Source organism: Rosa rugosa, chromosome 6 (assembly GCF_958449725.1).
Source record: "Rosa rugosa chromosome 6, drRosRugo1.1, whole genome shotgun sequence".
NCBI lineage: Eukaryota > Viridiplantae > Streptophyta > Magnoliopsida > Rosales > Rosaceae > Rosa > Rosa rugosa.
Genome location: NC_084825.1, coordinates 15,057,761 through 15,084,077, shown reverse-complemented (window position 1 = coordinate 15,084,077; position 26,317 = coordinate 15,057,761). Strand labels below are relative to the sequence as shown.

Sequence of the window (26,317 nt, the reverse complement as noted above, 5' to 3'; positions counted from 1 at the left end):
ACATGTTGGTAGCATCATTTGCGGAAGTTATCCGAACTCCAATGACCGTAGTCGTCAGGGGGAGATGCAGACATCAGGGGGAGATGTCTATATGTATGGTCTCGAAACGTGAATGGTGTGTTGTGCTCTTTTTCCCCTTCGACCGAGGTTATTTTTGTCCCATTGGGTTTTTGTTACTCGGCAAGGTTTTTAACGAGGCAATGAGAGAAGCACCGCGTTTGGACAACACAAGGGGGAGTGTTTAAGGATATCTCTATTTGTGTTTGGCCCAAACTCTAGGTTACTTGACCTAGTGGTAATAGAGTTTAATTAGAAGAATCTAGAGATTATCTTTCCTTGTATGATTCTAACTCTATGCATTGTAATCCTCTATATAAAGAGGCCCCTATTATCAATGAGTATACACAGCGAATTTCTCTCAAATATCGTTTCCCTAAAACAAGTAGATAATTGATCAAATAAACATCTTGAAAAGTTTCATTTAAAATTTCCATAATTTTTCTTTATTTTTTAGTGCTATCGATATATCCTCGATATTTCCGTCGAAATTTCCACATTTCGAATCATCGATATTTCCTCGATACTCGAAATTTTGGTCATTGATTATGGTAGTACTGAAACAGTGCCAAGTGCATTATAATAATAATATAAGCGGGCTCAGGCTTCCTATGTTTGGCCCGAGTGCTAGAGAACTCTTATGGTGGTGCCGAGACAGCAAATCTATCCTCTTTTGTATATATATTCTCTTGATTCGACCAAAAACCCTAGCTTTCTCTGTCTCTTGTTTCAAAAGCCATGTTATTTTTGGGACTAAAGCAACCTCGAGGCTTTGGTGATTCGAGGTTGGGTTAGGTGGAGCGGCGGATCTGTAGTTACGTTCTCCGACGACGACCATGATTTGGATCTACAAGGTCTCAAAGGCGTTCGATGGGGCAGGGCAGTGGGGGGCCTGAGCCTAGAGCTTGGGGTGCTCGCAGTAACTCACCCTTCTTCATACTCCGCAGATCCACAGCCTCTCTCTCTCTCTCAAGTACTCTCTCTTTCTCTCTATCTCTCTATATCTGTATATATCTATAGATTTCTCTCTCTCTCCCTGTTCGGTTCTGATTGATATTAACTGTTTTGTAACTCGTGAAAACAGAGATGAAGGTGATCGCTGCTTATTTGCTCGCTGTGTTGGGTGACAAGAGCAGCCCTACTGTCGAAGACTTCAAGAGCATCCCTGGCGCCGGTACCTTTTTTTGCTCTCTTTGCTTCATTTACTGATTGTGTTGTTAAACATATGCCCAAAATTTGTGTCTTTCTGATCGATTAGTGTTGTTGATTTTGAAATTCATGTTCTGTATTCCTACTTTACCATGTGGGTTTTCAATTTTGAGACTTAGCAATATTGTTTTCTGTTCTGTAACTCTACTGTAACTCTACCGTAGCGTTTTGTTTGTTATTACTTAAGACTACAATGAATTGGGGCTCGAGAAATTGGTTTTAAATGCTATGCTTTTTGAGTCACTGAAATCTGTCTTAGGATTGACAGGACTTGTATTTAGAAGCACTTTTGTTCCTATACATTTTTCACTCATTTGCCATTGTTATTACAACATATTGAACTTTGTAGTTTTTCTTTTTTTCCGAAGTGTTTCTAGTTTTTGCATTATCTATCTGCAATGAATCTTAGAGCAATTAATATTGTAAATCGAGATTGTTATGTATATTTTGATAAGTTGATTGAGTAGAACTGTGTATGTAGAGGATCGGGTTTTAATGTTCATAGTGCTAACACATTCATCTTTTTCACAGTTGGTGCTGAAGCAGATGATAACAGGCTTCAGTTTCTTCTCAAGGAAGTTCAGGGTAAGGACATAACAGAGCTTATTGCATCTGGAAGGTAGAAGTTGGCTTCTGTATTGAGATTATAGATATATTGCTTAATTTCTCCACCTATATCCTCTCATTTAATTTAAGTCCTTTTATTAGGAACTGATATGTGATTTAATCTACTTTTTTTCTTTTTGGTAGGAAGCTGCTCTTGATTTGGTAGCTGTGATGTCAGTGGAGAATTATGTTTAATTTTTGACTTCTTTGTATATGTAGGGATATATGGTATATCCGCTTCTTTTAACTTTCTGACTGATAACTAACTATAGTTAGTCCACTTTTTTAACGGTGATTGAATTTCAATGTTGTGTCAGGTTGCATAAGGACAAATTTTAGGATTAAGGATTGATGTTGAATTCAATTTGGGACAAATCTCAGACACATGAGCCGAGCCTTGGGCATAGACAAATCATAATCGTTTCTTCAATCGCATATCATTTGCCTTCGTAGAGTCGTGATTCATGCTAAAGAGGTAAACTCCTCTTTTTTTGTGGAATTTTCTATCGTTACTTGGGTTCTGCAGTTCTGCTACGTTTTTTTCTTGTGTTACTTGGTTTGATACTTAGGGGGGTGTATTGTATATGGAATTAGTGGAACTTTTAAAGAAATTTATGGAATTTAAAAGTCTGGGTGTATTCAATATAGACTTTTAACAGTCCATGAAAGTCTTGAGGTATTTAATTAGGATTTTTAAAGATTTCATGAATTCCACCAAAATCTAGGGGTATTCAATTAGGACTTTTAAAAATGAATAAAAGTACAGAGGTATTCAAAATATCATTCATACTTATGGAATTAGAAAATCATGGATAATCATGAACTTTGTAGTGTTAACTATACATACCAAACTCCAATAATTTTCCAGCCTCCAGACCAAAGATTTCAAAAAGTCTATCAAAGTTTCCTCTTCAAAAAAAAAAAAAAAGGTCTATCAAAGTTCTTCTCTCCACGCACGAAGAAGTTTGTCCTTCATCATCTCTCTTTCTTAATTTTTTGTCTTTTCTCTAATCTTTTATGAGGGTAAGGCTATGGTATGTTAATGTTTCTCATATATCAACTTTTTTTTATTACTTTGAGGACTCATTTTACTACTTTAATGACTCATTTTATCACTTGAGAACTCATGTGGTAACTAAAAAAATTTACCACTTTAAGGACTCATGTTACTACTTTGAGGACTAATATTACTATTTTGAGGACTCATTTTACCACTTTAAGGCAATTGTATGCATGTCATACGTTAACATATTGTAGAATTTTCCCTTTTATGATATTAACCTTTTTTGATACCCAACATGCTCATTGTAGTTGTTGAATGTGATTTTTTTTTTTTTTTCAATTGTGGTACTTTGAACCCTAATAGCAATAAAAATGATTTATGAAACCCTAAAACTCAAATATTGTGGTCTAACCCTAAGACCTTGAACCATACTAAATTTTATCTTATTAATTAATTATTCTCATTAATTTGAATTTATATTATGGTTCAAAAACAGGTTGAACAATTGAATTTCAATTAATTGATTATAGATCAAGACATTGACCAATATTAATTGCTATAATATATGTTAATCGGCGAAAACAAAATTGATGAGAATAATTAACCATAAACATCAAGTGATCTATATTGTATATTTATGTTGTTGGGAGATTAGGAATAAGAACAAACTTGCTAGACAGACTAACAATCATTTATTGGAGTCAATTTCTATTAGAAGATACTGGAGCATTGAAGAGACAACAAGTTATTATTTTGTTTTGTGTTTGAGCTGCATTTGTTTTAATTTTTTTTGTTTTTTGTTTTTGTTTGTTTGTTTGTTTTTTTAAATATTTTGTACATCTTAGGAAATCTGCAGAAGTCATTCATAATAAAGTATATAGATTTTCATGAATCAATAAATTAAAAGTCTGTTGCTAAAATCAATGGTTTTAAGAAATCCATAACAGTCTATCAACTTTTTAAAGAATCTGTGGACTTTTCAAAATGTCTGTCATTTAAAAAAAGTCTGCACAAATCCAAATACAATACACCCTCCTTAGATACTTTGAATAATTGATAAGAAACTGCATTGGAGTTGGTATTGAGATTTGGATTGTTCAATATAAGGCTTTTCCTTTTTCTTTCTTAATTCTTCATATAGATGTGATTTTTTTTTTGTGGGTGATTATTCCTCTATCAGAAACCAAAAGTGAATTTTTTGTGTGCTGCTGTGTTGTTTTTTTTATTAGAAGATGAGGGAGGCTCTTGAGCTTTGTTAGTTGGTTTGATACTTTGATTAATAGATTATAGTTTGATTTATTAGATTAGAAGATGTCTGACCTTTGTTTAATTAAATGGAGTTAGTTATTGAGTTCTGAGAAGCCTGAGGAAGAGATTAGAAGCTTTACTGGGTTTTGGTGGATACCAACTTTATCAATTTCTCTATCCAGAATGAGGTGAATGTTTGGTGATAATTGTTTCATGTATAAGCTATAACTAGTTAAAATTTTCTGTATTGGGTAATATAATTATTTTTGTTTAACGGTGGTCTGCCCATATGCGAAGTGTGAGTCTTATATGTTAAGATGGCGGTCCGTGTAATTGTTAGAATAAGAACTAACTACCTGGTGTAATATGCAGGTTGTCTGTATCAAAGAAGAGTTGCAGCTGTGGGATGAAGAATTTTGATGTTTATATTTTGATGGGTGCACTTGTACATTTTTAGTTAGTATATTCTTTGTATGATACATTTTAAAATACCGTATAAAGTACAGTACAAAATGTAGATTATTTTTTTAATCCAACCTCATAAATTTGCCACTGATATCAGTGGCATTCCAAAGCCACTAATATCAGTGTGGATCTAGATTCCGGCTTGCCTTGGATGAAGTTATTCCATTGATGTTTTATCAGTGTGTATTGTCTCCAATAGAACCTACAATAGAGAGGACTGATCCCTCATTAGTGGCTGCATAGTGGCTAATGCTATTAGTCACTATTTATCAGTGTGTATTGGGACAAAAGAGACTAATTCAATTCAGTGTGTAATGGGGGAAATTGTAGTAGTGATATTACAGTTTCAGATTTTGCTCACCAACAAATCAAAATAGGATTCTGGGTCTAGAGTTGGCATTTACACCCACTGGGTAATACCCACTCAATAATAGTTCATGGGTAATACCCATCAAATAATTCGCGGGTATGAACATTTACCCTACTCATTTTTAAATGGGTAAATCCATACCCACTTATTTACCCGTTTTCAATGCGGGTAGGGTTTTTTTATTTTTTATTTTTTATTTTTTATAAATTTAAGGGCTTTAGCCTATTAAAGGTTGGGATTTTTTTTTTAAATACTCACTATTTAAGCACCCCCATTTCCCACCTGAGGATATTTTCAAATGGGAGATTCCCCGCCCCGCCCTGCCCCTGCATTAGTCATTTTCTCTATATGAGTTTTTTTATTTTTCTATTTTCTATCTTTTCAGTTTTTTTTTCCTTTCCTTTTTTGACAAAAAAATAATTTTTTTATTCTTTTTATTTTCATCATTATTTTGGTCGATTGAGTATTTCAAATACTTGAGACAGTGTTTAAGAAAGAAATTGTTGGTTTAGTCACGAGGAAGCAATAAGTTTAAACAAATATTTATTACCGTAAAACAATTTTAACAACTTGGTGATTAAATGTAAAATAAAAAAATTCGGTTCGTAAATGAACCATGTGAGATTTACTCACCTCTAAATCCCGCTGCGTCTTCTCTAACAGCCAAAATCACAAAATCACAAATGATCGTTCAATGCAATTCCCTCAAGCACCTAATCACATACGGTCTCAACTAAGCATACAATTCACAAATCACAATTATACGATGATCCAACGGTCGGATCCTCACGGATCACCCTTAGGATCATCCTCTCAAAATTATACAAAGATCCAACGGTTGGATCGTCCCAAATTGCCTGTAGAATCATCCTCACAAAATTATACGACGATCCAACAGTCGGATCCTCACGGATCGCCTTGTGCATCGTCTTTTCACAATTATACGATGATCCAACGGTCAGATCCTCACGGATCGCCCTTAGGATCATCCTCTCAAAATTATACGAAGATCCAACGGTTGGATCGTCCCAGATCCCCTGTAGAATCATCCTCACAAAATTATACGACGATCCAACAGTCGGATCCTCACGGATCGTCTTTTGCATCGTCTTTTCACAATTATACGATGATCCAACGGTTAGATCCTCACGGATCACCCTTAGGATCATCCTCTCAAATTTATACGAAGATCCAACGGTTGGATCGTCCCAGATCGCCTGTAGAATCATCCACACAAAATTATACAACGATCCAACAGTCGGATCCTCGGATCGCCTTTTGCATCGTCTTTTCACAATTATATGATGATCCAACGGTCAGATGATAGGAGCATTTTAATGCGACGTTTTAACTGCATTTCCTTACATTTCTTGCGTTATTTCCTTAATAAAACTCTGTTTAGGAAAGTTTCAATTCTTCGATTGGGAAAGTTCCTATTTGTAGAAAGTTTCTATTTTTCATTTTTAGAAAGTTTCCCATTTTAGTTTAGGAAAGTTGCCCTTTTTCATTTTAGGAAAGTTTCTATTTTTAGTGATAGTTTCTATTTTCAGGACCTCGGAGCTAAAAAGTGGAAATGAACTCACGAAAGGAAAGAGGAGCTTGCAAACGTCAAGGGGAGCAAAAATGAGATGCAAAGGGCCACACAATTGAGCAGAAATGAAGAAATGAGCTTTCCTGTTCCAACCAGGAATCCCTGCGCAAAAGAGGAAAGTGTACCAAGCAAGATTCAGAAGCTAACCAAGAAACTTGACCGAAATAATGAAGACATAGCATTGGAAGATGACAAGGCTTGAAGATGACGCAACAAGGCCCAAGAACTCTATGGATTGACTTGGATTTTCGGCAAAATGGATCAAGGCCCACAAAACCCCATGGAATTAGGGTTTGTGACGCAAGGAGTAAACCCTAGAGAGAGTTTGCCGTGAAATATCAAGAGAGAAACAAGGAATGGCGTGAAAAATCAGAAAATATGAAGAAGATTTCGATGGAGATTTTTCTTGGGAGACTTTTAAGGAAAGATAAAGTGTGGACATCAAGAAACGGCTCAAAAGGTGTCTAGATTCATCCCTAGAATTCCTAAAGGAAGTTTGGCCAAATTTGAACTAAAAAATCAGAAATTATCTCAAGGAATTTCGGCCAAGATTATTAGGGAATTAAAATGGAGTTTTGTGATTGGTTGGACCACTTCATAGGGCTTACTTGGCAAGCTATCATTGGAGGAAACTATGTGGAATTTTCAGATTAATTCCATGGAAAATAAAGAAGAAATACACGGCTTGGAGACCAAGTTTGCCATCCCCTATATATACTCCCTCATTCTCAACGTCTAGGGTTCCTCTCCATACAATTTACACTTTAGAAAAATCAGAAATTTTGCTCTTGTTGCCGTGAGGTTTTCCTCTCCTCTCTCCATCCTCTAGAGCAAGCCACGAAGTCAAGCAAGGCCAAGGAAGAGAAGAAGAAGCCGTGACCTTTCCTCCACCATCCACCTTTGAAGCTTGCTTTCGAGATTCAAGGATTCCATCGTTATTCATCCATCATCATTCTCCATCCACGGTGTAATTCGACCTCTACCTTGTAACCTTTGCTTTGTATTTCGTTGGTTTGTTTTAGTTGACTTTCATGATTGAACAAAGTATTATTTCTGGAATTTTTATGATTAAATGAGAAATTTTCAGATTCTATTATTGTAATTCGAGAGCTGCTTATGTGAGTTTGTTTGATTAAATTTGCTTGATTGATATCCTTTGTGTATTAATCTTGTGTGGTTCGAAACATATAGGGTTTATGCATAATTGTTGCTAGGTTTAAGAACATGAAATCAACTTTTTGTTTTGTGTAAACTTGAATCAAAGTAGTAAAGGTTTTGGACAAAGATCGAATTTAATTAAAGAGGATTGCAATTAGGTGGACTTTTCCATACTAAGTTGTACACTTGAGTTGATAGCCTTTCTCTATGTCTAATGCGTTGAACATGTCATGATTGACTAGCTTTCTAGGGCTTGATTACATGTTCGATAGGATTAATCTAGGTGCTTTCACTTAGGTTAATTAGCATTGAAAAGTAAAAAATGGGAAATAATTTGCTTTCGAATTTTTCACATGATCAACTCCTTTCTCATGACTTAGATGAACAATATTAGAATTGAATCGAATTTGATTATAAGTTTCGGTTTTGATCTTTGTTTCTCTCATTCCATTCTTGTATTTATGTTTTTACACTTTAATTGTTTTACTTACTTAGTTTTATTTTCGAAAACCAAAAACAAAATCCCCCCTTATTTCGTAAATATGTTTATACTTTGTATTATTTTTGTAAATAATTGTCTTTGTATTTTTGTTGACATGTGTACCCTCAATCCCCGGAATAGAATGATCCCTACTTGCTTATACTACTAATGATATTTATAGGGTTAAATTATGCGCTTGCTTTGAGCGTATCAATTTTTGGCGCCGTTGCCGGGGATTGAAAAATCATTTGTCACTTTGTGAATATTTGTTTTGTATATTATGACCGAAAAAAAAAAAAAGAATTACTTGTTAATTATTTTGTAATTGTCGAATTTTAGTTTAATTACTTAGGTTGTTATTTATATTATTGAACACGAGTTTAATTGTGAGTTGTAAATTAAAGAAGGAATAGGTGAAGTCGTGTTTATTAATATTGGCCTAAACCCCTTATTGGTACCTAGTTCAGGTCCCTTAAGGTTGAGGGCGGCCTTTATTAACATTCATTGAACTGTCTTCACACTTAGGACCTTTTACATCCAAGTAAGTATAGCCTATGTGGGATGGTGTCTAGGAGGGGGACAACGTTCATAACGGGTTCTGGATCCAGAAGTGCTTACAAATGGGCGTAAACCTTAATGAGGGAGTAGCCTATGCCAAAATGGATCCTACCTCTTGTGTTCGCCCTCCCCTACCTGGCCATTTCAGTAAGGTTGCCCAAAGGATGTAGGAGGGACTTTGTGTCTAGGCGACTATACTTGGGCCGCACGTCCACTTGATTTACCGCTTGGAATTAAATTTGATATCAATGGTATTTATGACAAAAGAAAATGTAAGAAATTGTTGTGACACATTAAGGTATATTGGATTAAACATAATCTTGGAAAAGGGTATCTGTTACAGTCCCATTGCACTCCGAGATTCCCTGTTCCCGTACCTAAGTGTCGAAAATAATTGTAAATAAAAAGAAAGAGAAAGATAAAGAAAAGAAAAAAAGAGTTGTGACGTTTTTTATGTGTTTTGTGTGAAAATTTTGTACATAATTTGTCTAATTATACTTGTAAAGAAAAAAACAAAGGAAAGTTAACAATAATTGAATTATGAATGTTCACTACACCAAAAACAGCCTTTTACCGCCCACAATGTGCGCCGTAAATACCCTTTTACGGCGCAAAAAAGTGGGCTGTAAATGCCGGAGCCGTAAAAGACATTCCTCTTTAACGGCATGCATAAGAAGGCCGTAATTGTGCATCCATGCAGGCCGTAAAAGACATTCCTCAATAATCCAATTTGATTTATGGGATGTTTGCACGCCGTGAATGTCAAGAAAGCACGCCGTAAATGACTCTCTGACCACTTATTTACGGCGCACTGGGCATGCCGTAAAAGACTTTATTCACGGCCTACGACGAACGCCATAAAAGACTGTTTTTGTGGCACACTTTTGCATGCCGTAAAAGAAGTAGTTGCCCAATTTTTTAAGGCCCAATTTGCACGCTGTAAAAAGCTTTTCTGTCAATTTTTATGTCATTCACGACGCACATAACCTGCCATAAAAGTCTTTGTGGCAAAGAGGTTTCCTGGCTGCCCAATGAGCATGCTCGTTTATAGAGTACCAGTCTCTGTGAAGACCTCCAAAAACCCTCTCTCGCTTCTTTACAATCTCTCTCTCTCTCTCTCTGTCTTTTGCGTCTATTGCTTTTTCCAAAAGGTACAATCTCAAACCCTAGATTCGAACTGGTCTTCTTCACCGATCTCGATTCTGCTTGGGTTCGGAGAAAATGGAGCGGTTTCGATTTTCTGATCTTTGCTTATAGTAGTTACTACTTCATCTCCAATTCTCCGGAACCAAAAGCAGAGCTTTCGTTTTTGGCTTGATTCTCTGATGATTTCTCTTTGTTCTCGACAGAGATTTAGCCTGATTTTCAAGAAATGGCGAAGCTGTACTGGGTTGTGTACTTCATGGCGGTTTTCATCGCGGCGGTTCTGTTGTCGTCCCCGGCTGGGGCTTTTACTGATCCACTTGACGGTAACTTCTCGAATCTTTCATTTTCTTCTTGATTTTATCCGAGTTTCTTTGTTAGATTTGTTGATTTTATCTACTTCGGTGAATAGTGTTCATTTTCCCCTATTTAATCACTGAAATTACAGAAATAAAGTAGATCGGAAAGAGAAACAGAGTTTTTCTTATTCATGTTTTGAAGCGATAAATTAGAGTTTTGCTTTTGGTAAAATTAAATCTCAGTAGCCAAACACAGAAAGGTCACGGAAATTTTGTGTTCTTCGGGAAAGAAAAATTTGGCGGGAAAGAAAGATATTTCGTGGTCAGTTAGTTGTACGACACAAGTTGTTTATGGGAAACGACCTGTCGTTTTTTCTTTGTGTAGAAAGAGTGTTATGGGTTTATTTTAAAAGTAGCATCTTACACTACTACAGAATCAGGGTTTAAAGACACTTGGCTGGAAGAAACAAGGACGATTTTTTATTTCTAAGTCGTTATAAGCCATTAACGACGCCACCTGTTAAAATCCGGGTGAATACTTAAAAGTCGTTGTGCGTTTTTTGTCAAATAGCAAAGAGAAAAACTCTCTCTCTTTCTTTTCCTCCCGACCCCTTCTCAGTTCCAATCTCAGATCTCTCCATCTCTATTGAACCACGATCTCTAGCAGCTCAGATCTCTCCATCTCTATTGCACCACGATCTCTAGCAGCTCTCTCAATCCTTGGTATCTCAGTTAGCCATAGCTCGCTCTCTCTCTCTCTCTCTCTCTCAAAAACCTAGACCCAAAGCACACCGAACACTCAAATCGGAAATCCTCATCTATAGCAGATCTCTCCTTACTACTCCTTTTGTCTCATAGCTTCAATTACCCGCTCCAACTTTTCTTCAACATATGCGCAGAAACCCTAATCCCAAAACTCGCCCTATTCGCTGTAGCAAATTGAGAATTCGTTTCAAAGCCGAAGGATATAAATGGGTAAGTTTCTGTCTAAAAATAGGTAAATCGCTCTCCGAATCGTTGTTTTATTTTCTTCCTTGGAGATGGCTATTTGGGTCATCTCTTCATTAATCTCTGGGAAAAAATTTGTGATATATTCTTATTCTTTTCTTTTGGGCAGTAGATTGGGAAGTGAAAATTCAATTCATATTGGGCAGTAGATTGGGAAGCATTTTTACGATATCGGCCTATGTCGGCCACTTTCATCCACTTCCACCTGTGGTCTCCATGGAACTGGTAATTCATTCTTTTCAATTTAATCTATTAGTCATGAATTTCTTGTACCATTTTATTAGAGTGACCATCTTATCTCAAAACTGGGTTAGCCTTCTTACTGTAATTTGTCTGTATCTGCAATGTTTCAATTTTAATTGCATGCTTTTAAGTTATTTGTTATACTTGTCTCTAACTGTGTGTGATTCAAGTTCATTTATAGAGCTCGATGACATATCATTTACTTGCATGCTTTTGATTTCGTCTACCCCTTACAGCTTGATGACATAAAGAAAATGCAGTAGTATGAGGTCCTTTCTTAGTCAAATTGAGAGGTAAAACATATCTTTCTCCTCTCTTAATTGATATGATGTAATATAGCAATATTGTTGATTTTCTGCTATAGATCTTGTGATTGAAAACTGAATTTTCTGAAACTATTGTAATGTAGGTGCTTATTTGTTAATGCTAAAAGTTCGGCGGTAGCCGATCTCTTGATTAACGCAGATCCGATGGGCGGACCGCTACTCTGAAGGTTGATGTATAGCTTCCGCTAGCTGTTACACGAGAAACAGGGCGTCAGAGGGAGACCGCGTTGGGCGGTCTTCACTTCTCCGATGCCTAAGTAAGTCAATGTATACGGGCGGCACAACAATAGGTGAGTAGTAAATGCGTAATTAATGAGGAGAGAGGAGAGAACCTTTTATAGGTGAGGAAATGGTTGATCTTCTTCTTGTTTTCGATGTGGGACTAATGTGCTTCAATTCCCAGCGTCTGGAGCTTCTGATGCTATCTTGGCGCGGCGCGTCAACGGTGATCTGGGGGCGATCCGGGGCTCAAGCGGTAGCCCGCCTGGCTGTGCCTTCGTAGGTCACTCCTTTGGTGAGAGTTGGTACCTCTGGCGGTACAATAAGCGTGGCTTATTATAGCTAATTATGCTTGCAAATGCACATGTAGGTACAAGTCCCCAGTCAAGGAGGGCAATCTTGGTTGGGGAGTTGATCGGCGGTGTGAAGCGTTACCTCCGCTAGACTTGTAAAAGCATAATTAGCGTCAGTGCGTTGTCAACCATGGATTTACTCAGCAAACGCTTTATACCCTTTCGGGTGGGCCCCTGCTAGGCCCGCCAGGGAGTCCCCCACTCCCTAGCTAAGATGGACCTCCGGATGGTCGGCAAATTGTTTGTTGAAGGGGGATGCACGGAGCAGAGGGTGTTGGGTAGCAAGCCCAATCTTGAGTACCCGAGTGACGGGGGTCAACGTACCTGATCAGGGCCGTCGTAGACTGTTGACAAGTCCCCATGTCCCATAGGGACGATCTGACCGTAACGTCGCGTGGCGGTCGTTGTCAGAGTGAGGCGTAGCCTCGGGATTCGCCTCTGGCGGATATCCCCCCGCTGGTTGTAGCAGGAAACATCGTCGTGTAGACGTGTCTGGCGATACTTTTTTGAGCGGTGTTGCGCTCAGCAAAGCACGCGGTTTTGCAAGATGGAGAGGGAGCTCTGCCGGCAGTACTGCGCGTGTCAGAGGCTGCCTCTCTTGCAAGTTGACGAGTGGAAAATTCCGCTGGCGGAATCCTCGCCATTTGGAATGTGACAAGTGAGAAGTTCCGCTAGCGGGGTTACCGCTCAGCGGAGATCTCGCCACTTGGAAAGTGACAAGTGAGAAGTTCTGCTAGCAGGGTTTCGCTCAGCGGAGACTTCGTCACGTGGAAGATGACAAGTGAGAAGTTCCGCTAGCGGGGTTATCGCTCAGCGGAGACTTCGTTACGTGGAAGATGACAAGTGAGAAGTTCCGCTAGCGGGGTTATCGCTCAGCGGAGACTTCGTCACGTGGAAGATGACGAGTGAGAAGTTCCACTAGCGGGGTTTCGCTCAGCGGAGACTTCGTCACGTGGAAGATGACAAGTGAGGAGTTCCGCTAGCGGGGTTATCGCTCAGCGGATACCTCGCCACTTGGAAAGTGACAAGTGAGAAGTTCCGCTAGCGGGGTTTCGCTCAGCGGAGACTTCGTCACGTGGAAGGTGACAAGTAAGAAGTTCCGCTAGCGGGGTTTCGCTCAGTGGAGACTTCGTCACGTGGAAGATGACAAGTGAGGAGTTCCGCTAGCAGGGTTATCGCTCAACGGATACCTCGCCACTTGGAAAGTGACAAGTGAGGAGTTCCGCTAGCCGGGTTATCTCTTAGCGGAGACTTCGTCACGTGGAAGGTGGCAATTGAGGAGTTCCGCTAGCGGGGTTATCGCTCAGTGGAGACTTCGTCACGTGGAAGGTGACAAGTGAGGAGTTCCGCTAGCGGGGTTATCGCTCAGCGGAGACCTCCCCAGTGATGACTTCCATTAGACGCTTCGTCTGATGGTGGTCGACACGTGGCTAACCCATAGAGGGTTAGCATGTGGAGGCGTATCTCCTCTGCCTAGCCGTCTCCCTGCCATTAATGCTAAGTAATGATGGATTTTGTAACTGAGGCGACGCCTCGGTTAATCCGGAGAGTAAGGGGAGTCGTGGAACACATGTACGGCTGGCATTTGATGTCGTTTTTCAGTGGATGGCCTAGAGTTATTTGACGTTGACATAAAAGGGGGAGAAGTTAGCGAGATTTGACACTTTGCTCAAAACCTCGAACTTCACTCATCGTCTTCAAGCTCTGTGTGTCTGAGATTGGAGAAGAAAGCTGAGGCGATTTCATTGAGTTGTCGTACCTGGAAGGACGACGATTTCCGGCCTCGAAGATAGAGCGCTCACGATCTCACCAGAGGCTCCATCATTAAGGTTGGTACTCTGTATCCCTGTTTCATTGGGTGTCTGGCAGTTTGTGGGTTTTGGTTTTTTTTTTTTTTTTTGATATGTTCTTCCTTGACGTGTTGTGAGGGTGTGAGAGTGAGCTTGGGGATGGGCTACGGTGTTTGACAGAGTTGGGGTTTTAGGGATTTGCTAGATGGTCGCATCTGGGTTGAGTGTGTTTGTTCTTGTTTTGGCATTTTCTGGGCAACTGTTCTTGATGTTCTTGGGTACTAACTGATATAGAGATAGGTTAGATCTTGTGTGAGCTAACTGATTTGGGTTTTAGGGTTTTGGGATGGCCGACGTCATAGAGATTTCAAGCAGTGAGGATTCCGGATCTGAAGTGTCGTTCAGCGCGGCGGATAAAATATTTATTGACTCGTTGTGTCCATCTGCCCGTACAGGAACCTCACTGCCAGAACCGCTGGAGGTTGAGCCGCTACAAACCATACCCTGGGACGTAGCTATGGGTCATGCTCCGAGTCCAGAAAGTTCTAGGGCCGGGGAGGCTGCCGTTGCCCAAAATATGCGCGATGAGCGGTTAGCAAGCAATAGCACCGCCAGTGGTTCTGCTGACGGGGGAGATGTAGCGGGGGAGGATGCCGAGTCAGCGTGGGTCCTCCAGGACGGTACCCCTGTTGATGAGGCGGGAGGGGGGATGACTATTGCCGCTGTCAACCGGCTGAAGCGGGTGTTCCGGTTGCCAGGCGTGGTGAAGCTGCGTCCGCCGACGGTGAATGAGAAGGCCTCGATTCTTCCAGCGGGGTTTGCCGCCGTGCACGAGGCGATATTCCGCCAGGGAGAGACATTCCTGCTGGTGCCCAACCTTCAGATCTTGGTGTGCGAGTTTGGCCTTGCCTTTGGGCAGGTCTGCCCCAACATGTGGCTGTTGATACTGGCGCTGAACTCGCTGTGGCGGTTGTCCGGTTGCGAAAGACCAATAGTGGCGGAGGTACTGCACTTCTACGAACTGGTGTATGTGAAGCGCCAAGGTTGCAGAGGGCAAGTAATCCTCAGTCGTCGCCAAGGAGCGCCCAAGCTGATCGAGAACCTGAGAGATTCCATGTCCTACTGGCGGGGTACCTTCTGTGTTGCGACGACGGGGTGGGAATATCAGGCGGGATCCAACGAGGGGGAGCCGACGTTTAGGATTAAGTCGGAGTTTCAGCCTATTCGAGGTTGTCAGTCGGTCTCCACTGAACACAACTGGCGGTTTTCTTTTCCTTTATATATGTAGGCTTGTACTCTGTATTGACAGTTGCCCTTTTTTGTGCAGCGGGGTTGCGCTACAACCTGACTCGCGAAGAAGAGTGTCACGTGGCACGCATCCGAGGTTGCTGGCGGAATCGCAATTTGCTGGACTTTCGTCTTCTTACTGGCTGGGAGTTGTTGGTCGATCAGCAACTGACTCGTGCCGTTGGTAAGCAATCTCCGCCACACCGCACCTTATGCTAGACTGTCTCAGGCTGACTGGTTTGTTGTCTCTTTTGCTTTTTTTTTCTGTTTTTTAGAAACTCCGCCTGGTAACAAAGCAAGCCGCGACGCTTTTGATAAAGCCATGGATCGTGCGGAGATCTATAATTTTCTGGAGACCATGTATGCTTCTGGGCTGGCGGCTCAGCAGACGGTTGTGAACTCGGAAACGCTGGCACTGAGCCCGTCCGAGGTTCCCGTGGTTCTACCCATGCCGCACCACTCCCATCTTGGTGATGACGGCCTGCCTGTCGTTCAGGCGGGGACTGGCGCGGTTAGTGAGGCAGAAGAAGACACGACAGGCTCCGCACAAGGCTCCTGCTGACGTGGCGAGAGATGTGCCCGCGAGCGATCTGGACTCCTTTGCCGCGTACGCCGAGTTCTTAAATGATGGTGAGCGGGAGTTTCTTTACCACCTCTGCGAGAGGCTTGGGTTTGGCAGCCTGGAGGGGATCGTACTATCCACCGCCGTTGACCAATCGCCCTTCAGCGCGGCGTTCGGGCATCTCTCCGTTGGACTGCACGAGATGTTTGTGGCGGCATCGACACAGCCTCGGGTCGAGCGGGAGCTCAGGGAAGAGGTGACGGGCCTTCAGAGGGAGCTGGGGGAGGCCCAGGGCCGGTTGGCGGACGTGGAGCGGCGCCTGACGAAGGCAGACTGTGATGCAGCGGATGCTCGTGGCAAACTGGCCGTTGCCATTCAGCGGGACCTGGAGCGGAATGATCAAGTCTCCAAGCTGGAGCAAGATATGTCCCTGCTGCGGGATCGGGTGGCCGCTAAGGACAAGAAGGTTGAGATCCTTCAGCGGGAGTCTGCCGCCAGGCTGACCGAGGTTAAACGGTTGGAAGGTGAAGTCGCTCGCCTGGGGGCTGAGGGAAGTCGCGCTGCGGCCGCCGCTGTGGAGTCATTCAAGCAATCGGCGGAATATAAGAAGGCGCTGAATGAGGCGGCGAAGGCCGGTGCCCTTGCCAATGTGCAGATGCTGAAGCAGAAAGGTGCCATTGACTGGGCGAAAGCGTCCATGCCGGTCGTGCAGTCAGCCCAGGATGCTCCGCCGGCAAAGGGTACGGTCCCTGCCCACACCGAAGGTGCTCGCTCGGGGAGCAGAGAGAGTGGCACACGCCCGGCGGATGACTCCCAGCGGACTCGTCCTCCTACCCAGTCGGAGGTGTCCTGTGCCGGGTTCGTGGCAGCCCATACTCGGGCGGATGGTACCATAGAGACCCCAAGTCCTACTGCCCGAGGGTCTGACCAAACAAGCCGCCTTCATCCCCCGCCGCATGCTGAAGGTGGAGATGCCGATGGTAGTCAGGCCAACCCTTGAAAGATGGAAGTTTTCTATATATTTTTGTAGCCGCTGAGGCGTAATCTTTTGATGTAAAGAACCCTTTTGGGTGGGGAATCCCAGCCCTAAATATATGAAGTTTCGGATTTGGTGTTTGTCATGATGTCTGTACCGCTAGAGTTTTGACTAAGAGTTTTGCTTTTGCCAACCAATGAAACATTAAAGAAATTAAAATTGGTCCAAGTGCACAATGTAGTGGACGTGGTCCGCTGACTATTGCTGGCGTTGCCAGTTGCCCCCAGTGCTAGACTTGGTAACACTGGTTTGAATAATTCCTCGTTTCATTGATAGCTGACTGATCAGCGTTTACAAAAGCGGGGTAGTACCCGTTGGGTAGCTTCCCTTAGCTAAATATTGAACAAAAATTTAGCTAAGTCAAGATGCTCTTGGGTAGCGGCATGACTATTTGTAATAATACCGAAGGTGCTCGGTATTCCAAGGGTGGGTCGTAGTGACGCCATCCTTGTCCATTAGGTAGAAGGTGCCTGGGCTAACGACTTCTACAATTTTGTATGGACCTTCCCAAGTTGGGCGGAGTTTTGTTGGTGGTGGAATGACTTCCTTCATTACCTAGTCCCCCAATTGGAGGTTCCGGGCTTTGACCCTGGCGTTGTAGAAACGCGATATCCGCTGCTTGTTTTGTAGGTTGTGCAGATGGGCCTTGTGTCGTTTTTCCTCCAGGAGGTCCTTGTCAAGGCTGACGCCGTCGCTGTTGGTCTCTGGGCCGTAGCCTTCGACCCTAGCGGTAGGTTGAGTCACTTCGATGGGCAGGACGGCCTCAGTGCCGAACATCATGTAGAAAGGAGTTTCGCCAGTGGCGGAAGTTGGGGTCGTTCTGATGGCCCATAGAACTTCCGAGAGCTTCTCCGCCCATAAACCCTTGGCATTGTCGAGTTTCTTTTTTAGCAGCTTCTTGATTATCTTGTTTGCTACTTCGACCTGGCCGTTGGTTTGGGGGTGAGCGACAGATGCAAAGCGCATCTTGGTACCCAGATTGGCGGTGAAAGAGATGAGTTCCTTGTTATTGAACTGTGTGCCGTTGTCTGTGATGATTGTATGCGGGACACCGTAGTGGCAGTAGATGTTCTTCTAGAGGAAGTGAATTACCTTGGCGGTAGTTATTGCCGTCAGGGGCTCCGCCTCTATCCACTTGCTGTTGTAGTCGATGGCGACAATGATGTATTTGAATTGACCTTTGGCGGTTTGGAATTTTCCCATCAAGTCTAGGCCCCACGTTGAGTGAATCCATGGACCAATGATAACGGACAGTGGTTCCGCCGGGGCATGTGGAAGATCAGCATATTGTTGGCATTTGTGACAAGATTTCGATATTCGCCGGGCGTCATCTTCGAGCGTAGGCCAGAAGTAGCCTTGTCGCATTGTGCGATTAGCCAAGGATCTGGCGCCCGAGTGGTTTCCACATTCTCCGCCATGTATCGTTGCTAGCACGACCTTGCCCTTCTCTGGGGTTAGGCAGCGGAGGTTGGGGTGAGTGAATCCATGGCGGTAAAGTTTTCCGTTCTGCATGTTGTAGCGGGTTGCCCTCCGCCTGAGCTGTCTCGCCTTGACCTTGTCTTCTAGCAATGTCCCGTTACGTTTGTATTCAATAATCTCGTCCATCCAGCTAGAATTGACCTCAATGTTGAAAATCTCCGCCAGGGATTTTGTGATGCTTGGCCTGTCGAGACATTCCACTCTTGTGTCCGTTGGACTTTGATGTGGCTGGGCGGTTACCAGTCTTGCTAGTGAATCAGCCTTGGCGTTCTTTTCCCTGGGGATTTGTGTGATGGTGTGGAACTTGAATTTTTTTAGCAGTGTCTTGATGTATCCTAAGTATGCCGCTAACTGCTGGTCCTTGGCTTGAAAGCTGTCGTTGACCTGGTTAACGACCAACTGAGAGTCGCTGAAGATGTTGACACTGTCCGCCCCTGAATCGATGGCGAGGAGTAGGCCGGCAATGAGTGCTTCATATTCTGCCATATTGTTTGACGCTTTGAAGTTGAATTTCAATGCGTACTCAACGCTAAGTCCCTCTGGTCCTGTTAAGATGACTCCGGCGCCGCTGGCCTTGGCGCTAGCGGAGCCATCCACGTGCAGGTTCCAGTCCGATTGATGGGGAGCTGGCTCCTCGGCGGTCACCATTTCCGTTCCGGGCGGTGCATCGATTTTGGATCCGAGCTGACGCTCGGTGAGCTCAGCAATGAAGTCTGCCACCGCCTGGCCCTTCATGGCGGTTCTTGGTTTGTAATCGATGTCAAACTCGCTGAGCTCAATGGCCCACTTACTGAGGCGCCCCGAATGTTCAGGGTTCTGCATTACTTGTCTCAGCGGTTGATTGGTTAACACATGGATTGTGTGAGCTTGGAAGTACTGGCGGAGGCGTCTGGCGGCCACGATGAGTGCGAGAGCAAGTTGCTCTAAGGGAGGATACCTTGCTTCCGCTCCATTCATACCTCTGCCGGCATAGAATACTGGGAGTTCGTCCTGGTTCTCCCGCCGGACAATTGCGCAGCTTACCGCTGATTGTGATGTCGCTAGGTATATGTATAGTGTTTCACCTTGCACAGGAATGGAAAGGAGTGGAACTGCCGCCAGGTACTCCTTCAAACCCTGGAACGCTGCCTGGCACTCTGGGTTCCAGTTGATGACTTTCTTGTGGGTCGTTCTAAGGACTTTGAAAAATGGGGCGCACCTGTCGGTGAGTCTGGAGATGAATCGAGACAGGGCGGTTAGCTTGCCCTGGAGGCTTTGGACGTGCACCTTCCATTCTGGGTCCTTCAAGTCGAGGATGGCATGCACCTTGTCAGGGTTAGCCTCGATGCCCCGTTCGCTGACAATATAACCCAGAAATTTGCTAGCGGTGACGCCAAAGAAGCATTTTTCTGGGTTGAGACGCATACCATAGGCCAAGAGGATGGTTATTATGATTTTGAGGTTTGCCACATGTCCGCTGGCTTTTATGCTCTTGACCAACATGTCGTCTACGTAGACCTCGATTATCTTGCCCAAATGTTCCGCGAACATGGCGTTCATCAGTCGCTGATAAGTTGCCCCTGCGTTCTTCAGACCAAAAGGCATAACATTGTAACAATACAGGCCTTTGTCGGTGGTGAAGGTGGTGTATTTCTGGTCGTCGGAATGCATCCTGACACTACTAGAATTTTGTTCATAGACATCGGTTCTGGACCGATGTTAAACTAATTTTCGACCGATGTCTTAGTGGGTGTAGAGAAAAGTATAGACATCAGTATAAGCGCGTTTTCAACCGATGTCCCAGACAACAACCAACATCGATTCTAAAAAACAAATCGATGTATAATCGTTATAATCATCATATTTTTGTATGTTAGGTATGTCTAATTCTTCATATTTTCACATTTTATGCTTAATAAAGTATATGTCGAACAATACCTATGTGAACATTTGCATCGATTTCTATTCCAGAAGCGATGTCTAGTACACTTGTAGACATCAGTTGCCATGAGTATTGTTTGTTCGTGGGCATTTTTACATGTAGCTTGGCACATTATTTTCTTAGGAACGATGTCTGTATCTTTAGGCGTCATCGGTTTTTTTTTAAGGACTGATGTTTCATTTAACACAGCACATCGTTTTCATTTAAGCAAAACGATGTTCAATGGTTTTATATACATCGCTTGCTTTTTCTAGAACCGATGTGTTGTTTCATTGTAGACATCACTTTTGTTTTGTAAAATCGATGTGCACTAGTTTTGAGTACATCGGTTCTGCGGACACAACTCGATACATTAATAATCATAAGACATCGATTTTCATTTTGATACTGATTTCTAAACTCTCAAGTGACTTCGTTTTCCTTGGCATTACTGTTTTGTTATGCTTTTATATACTTCACTTCATTTTGACAAGCGTGATGAGCTAAGTTTGCATCTAGCTGCTGCTAGGAAAAGAAATGCATTTCATAATCATCCAAAAATTGGGGCTTTCCATTAATTTTCTTTCCAAATTCATGATTGAACATATGTCACAAAAGAAAACCCCAAAACCTACAAAGGCTAGCCTAGAAACATATGAGCAACAATCTACAAAATTTCAACACCAAACTTTGCTTCAAAGCAAAAACTAGCCTTGCTCAAAATTCATCTTGGTAGTCAAGTGCAAGAGAAATATGTATTAAGCTAAAGGTTCACATGAAGTGAAGTTAACAGCGGTAACCAGACCAATGTGACTAGATCACCTTATCAGGCTTGCCCATCCATTTCACTTCACACCCTAGCTCTTCATATTTGGCAGCCAAATATTTCACAACTTGTAATCCAAGGCCCTGCAAGAGAATGACAAAGTCAGTTTCACAGTGCAACATAAACGTAATGACAGTGATTTTTGGTATTACTAAACTCAACAAAAAAAATATAAACCCAACTGATAGTAGTGATATAAGTGCGAAAACAAGCAATTATATGAAATTAATAATATTTCATCCAAAAAAAAAAAGGAACAACAAATGAAACCTCCTTTTCCTTTATTTATCTTTTATTTATTCGGTAAAGATGGGCTTTTTCTGTTCCATTGGCAAGCATACCTGAATCAGTTGTTGAGCCGCCTGAACCTGTGATGAGGTGCCTTTTATTTCCACTGTAATTTCATCAGGTAGTCCCCTGCTCTCTTGTACAGTTAACAAGGCTCCACTACTACAATGAATAAATTCAATACTCCTTCCTTCAACCCCAATAATGTCCTCAGCATAAGACAGAGGAATTTGCATTGTTTGCATAATCTGATTATAGAATGCAGCAGAGAAAATACTGTTAACATAGAACAGAAAAATACCCCAATGATGTCCTCGGCATAAGACAGAGGATTTGCATTGTTTGGGTAATCTCCCTATAGAATGCAGTAGAGAATATATTGTTATCAAGATTTCATACATAGAACAACAAAATACAAGACTACTGAAGCAGAATCAATCTCAAGATTACAGGTTTCTTATTTCTTGTGTAGCCCTATTCACACTAATAGTTGTTTCATGAACAACAACAGAAATTCAGAGTATATATAAAGAAACTGGCATATGCAACACAGCCTGACACATTCTGGCACTATAGGTTTCCAATATATTGACAACAATGTTTCACAATATCCCCTACATCAAGACATTTGTTCTCAAATACACCGAGTCCTTTTGTAAAACATACAACTTCATAGTGAGTGCACGACCTCAGAGGCAGCATAAAATGGAACCTCTTCTGCCAGAACAAATATTAGGTATCAGATGCCTTGTTTAGAGAAGTAAGAATATCATTCATTCGAAGAGCCAAAAGAACTTGAGAACAAATGACAACTAAGGATAACAGGTATAGAAAATACTGGAATCTAGATCACCGATTGCAAATCTAAGCTTTAAAAGTAAAGCACAAAAGAAAAGAATGGAAACTTAAATACAAGAATCATTTTAGTTCCAAATTTCTGTAAGTGACTCCTTGCTAATTTGAAACGGTGATAACCACATAAAATAGCTACATGATAATTATACTCTGCATTGGAGAAAAAAGGATAAGACTTGAACACTGGTAAGACAATGAAGATAAGATACGGAAACCACTGATATTTTACTGATTAGAGAAAATCAACACTGTGCCACACTAAAAGCATACCTCCAGACAATACTCGCATAGAAGCAGCGGTACTCTCCTGTATAGATTTGATTAATGATCCTTGTTTTCCAATTAAATTAATCGCTTGTGTGGATGCTACCAACAAACGGATGGAACAGAATGCAACTCCAGCAGCACCAGACAACTCTGCCTCGCCTGCACTCTCAGATAATCCAGCGACACGTTTGAATACTCTTATTACAGCATCCATTGCAGGGGAAAGAAGAGCCTCTGGCTCTTCCCTTCCGGAGATCAGCACCTAAGTAAACAGATTGTATCAGAAATGTTGTGACAAAGAATGATACCAATGTAGACATTTAAGTCAAATTGCTAGTTGAGGTGACATGTATCCATGGAAGGTTGCTAACGTGTCAATCTCAGACGCAGAGCATGAAAAGCATTCAATACACACCCTTATTAGTTTTCTAAACTCTTGAAAAGTGCAACTAGAGAATTGCAGACTTGTCAAATCTACAACAGAACTGCAAACTGTAACTTTTGGAGGTCTTTCCTAAACTTACTAATATCTTGTTTTCAAGTAAAAAAGTTGATATAACAAATAATTATGTAAGCTAAATAACCTATTCAAAATCAGATTTATGTTATACCATTTTGGAGTACTAATATAATTTGATGATAACACCAAAAGTAAATACATCATCAGTTAACTAAGCAACCTGCAAACCAACTAACCAACAAATGAAATCACACACAATTGTATCTCAATTCCCACGCAAGTGCAAAGAAGAACTACAACCAGAGAAACAGTGATAGAACCACATTGAGATTAAGGAATTAAGTTTCCCATGGGAAAGGAAGTATAAAGCTAGAGATTAGCTCAAGTCTTTAATCATGCACAGAAAGCAATCCTTTTTTTCCATTAGCTTAATTAACTACTGAACATTAGCTATCACAACAGAAGCTTGAAAGATATCATCACTACCTAAAGATATCATCCTTTTTTTCCAGTTTGCAACATATTCTGCCAAGCCCAAAAAACAACAGTTTAAACCCCAAACAACTAATTGAACTACAAATAAGCTCACACAATAGTATCAATAAGCGAGAAATTCACCAAACCTAACGTTGTTGCCATATCACAGTAGCCTGATGAGATTAGCAACAACTTTGACAGTAGCAGGCTGCCATAGCTGAACGCTGTACAAACACAAATACACAATTAAATCCAGTAAACCATTAACCCGAAACCGCAATACAAATCGATACGAATCAGTGAAATAAAAGGCACAGAGGCTGAAAAAGACTCACGTGTGCTGATGAACAAAGTGCCTCACATAGTAGAAAACAACCTGAGAATCTGCAGCCTGCAAATTGCGAAAACTCCACATGCTCAAAAATTCGATCAAAGACAACAAATTAAGATAGGTCTAGGCAGTAACGAAGATGAGAATCGTACCGATCCAGAGCGACAGACGTAGACATTATCCATGAGCTGAGTGATTTTATCCGAGCACCGATTCTCAACATAGACACCTATAAACAGCACAAACAAGTATACAGAATTATAAATCAAACAACAATGGCGACGAATTTAGAAAATTTAAGCAGAAAAAGTTAGGGTTTTGATGAGAGAGAGAGCGACGACTGACCAGTGGAGACATAGTTCTAATACAGTTTCTCTACAACCGAATGATTCCAAACAAATCTGAAATCGGAAATTGAAAAATCCAGTTCACGATAGAGCTTAAAAGAAAAGCGAAGTATCACGAAGCTTACCCTTTCTACCGGCGAGCTTACGCTTTTCCCTGCAGAAGATCCTATAAACCTTGTCCTTCAACGAGCTCGGACAAAACGCTTTGGAGGGCGAACTGTGAAGAGTTGAAAAAGGTTTTGGAGGAAGCAAAATCAACTCGAATCCCTCAAGCAGAAGAAAGCGAATTTGGGTTTGGCAGGGGGAGGGCAGCAGCGGGAGTTGATGAGGACGTCGTCACCGTCGTAGTGGGAGGCGCGTAAGATGACGGACTGGACGGAGTCAATGCCGAATAAGCTGAGGACGTAGAAGAAGGAAGCAATGAGGAGCTCTAGAATGGCGGCGATCGAGTTCGAGTAAGCTTAGAGTCCAGAATGGAGGTTGAGTTTGGGAGGAGATCCAGTTTGGGGTGAGTTTAGAATGAAGGAGTCTCGCTAGGGTTTTCTGTTTCAGTTTTGGGGTCGGGCGCAAATTTTTTTCTAAGTGTGAAAGTTTTTAGATTTAGTACCCGCTTCTTCAATTCACTTAAAATACTTAGCGCGTTTTGCAAAAATAGGTTTCCGCAAATTTTCAAACAAAACTTTTAACACCGGTCATTTTAAGACCCGATGTTAATGATATACATTTAAATCGGTATTTTCGTAAAACGATGTTAGATTACGTTTTTACATCGTGTGCAAGTCTGACCGATTTAAAACATGCGATGTCTATGAACAGATTTTTAGTAGTGTGATCTGATTATAGCCGGAGAAAGCATCCATCATGTTGAGTAGCTCGTGTCCAGCGGTTGCATCAACCAGTTGATCAATGCGGGGTAGTGGGAAACTATCTTTTGGGCATGCCTTGTTAAGATTTTTGAAGTTGACACACATTCGCCACTTGCAGCTAGGCTTTTTGACCATAACTAGGTTGGAGATCCACTGGGGATAGATGACCTGGCGGATGAACCCAATGCCCTGTAGCTTGGCAACTTCTTCTCCTATAGCACGGTATTTCTCTTCGTCGAAGGCTCTGCGCTTCTGCTTGATAGGATAGAAGGATGGTTTGATGCTCAACTTGTGCGTGATGATTTCAGGGGAGATACCTGGCATGTCTGCATAGGACCAGGAAAAGACTGCAGCGTTGTTACGTAGGAACTGAGTGAGTTCCGCTGCCAGCTCTGGGTCCAATTGAGCGCCTATGCGGACTGTCTGCTCAGGGTGCTCGTCAGAGATGCTGACAACCTTTAATGAGGTTTCTGGATTGACTGGCTCCTTCTTTACGTACTTCTTTTCGTCATCCCTGGGATCCTCAAAGATATTTGGTGGCGGTGCCTGACTTCCTACCGCCAGGATCTCGTGGCAGCGGGTTGATCGTGCTATAGTAGTTGAATAGCATTCGCGTGCCAACTGCTGACTTCCCCTGACACAGCATGTGTCGTTGGGTGTGGGGAACTTCATGAGCAGCATGTATCCGGCGATGATGCTGTAATACCCGGCATTGAGAAGTTAATAAAAGAATCTGTGAGCCCGGATATCGAGCTTAAGTGACATAGTCCGATAATTTACTTATCGATCTCGATAAACGTTAAAGCACTCGAGAATATTTTCAAAACTTTTCACAAAGTGAAATCTTTAGTAAGAGTTGGATAATAAAGTACACGACACGACGAATTCGTGGAAATTTTCGGGGAATTTTCCGAGTACCCGACCTATTTACGGCGATTTTACGTTGTGGGATTTAAGAAATTAAATCAAGAAATGGAAATTTGGTGGAGCGACGTGAGCCATTGATCCACTCACCGCTTGATCAGGACCGTCCATTGTTAAATGGACCAATCTACTTATATGTGTTGACCAGATCAAGGAGGGGGAGAGGAAGCGAGAAACTTCTCGCAGCACCGCCTCATCTCTCTCTTGAGCTCTATCTGGAAGTCTCTGGAGGAAAAAAGAAAGAAACGGAGGGGAGAAGGTTAGTCAAAAAAAATAGGAAGAAAA

General features: G+C 42.1%; 2 long non-coding RNA genes across 8 annotated transcripts; one reads left to right on the top strand and one right to left on the bottom strand.

The window, feature by feature from the left end:
* Positions 1-1,775: 1,775 nt before the first annotated feature.
* Positions 1,776-2,344, top strand: LOC133713648 (uncharacterized). Its single transcript, XR_009848173.1, has 3 exons — positions 1,776-1,851; positions 2,017-2,087; positions 2,190-2,344. It is a non-coding gene; the product is annotated as an uncharacterized LOC133713648 (long non-coding RNA).
* Positions 2,345-20,944: 18,600 nt separating this feature from the next.
* Positions 20,945-25,069, bottom strand: LOC133713899 (uncharacterized). Of its 7 annotated transcripts, XR_009848314.1 has the most exons (9): positions 24,368-25,069; positions 24,241-24,296; positions 24,048-24,124; positions 23,900-23,955; positions 23,706-23,788; positions 23,574-23,612; positions 22,631-22,889; positions 21,559-21,753; positions 20,945-21,300 (listed from the first exon to the last, which is right to left on the bottom strand). It is a non-coding gene; the product is annotated as an uncharacterized LOC133713899 (long non-coding RNA). The 7 variants fall into 7 exon arrangements; XR_009848308.1 differs by having other exon boundaries at positions 24,241-25,069; XR_009848309.1 differs by having other exon boundaries at positions 23,711-23,788; positions 24,241-25,069.
* Positions 25,070-26,317: the final 1,248 nt, after the last annotated feature.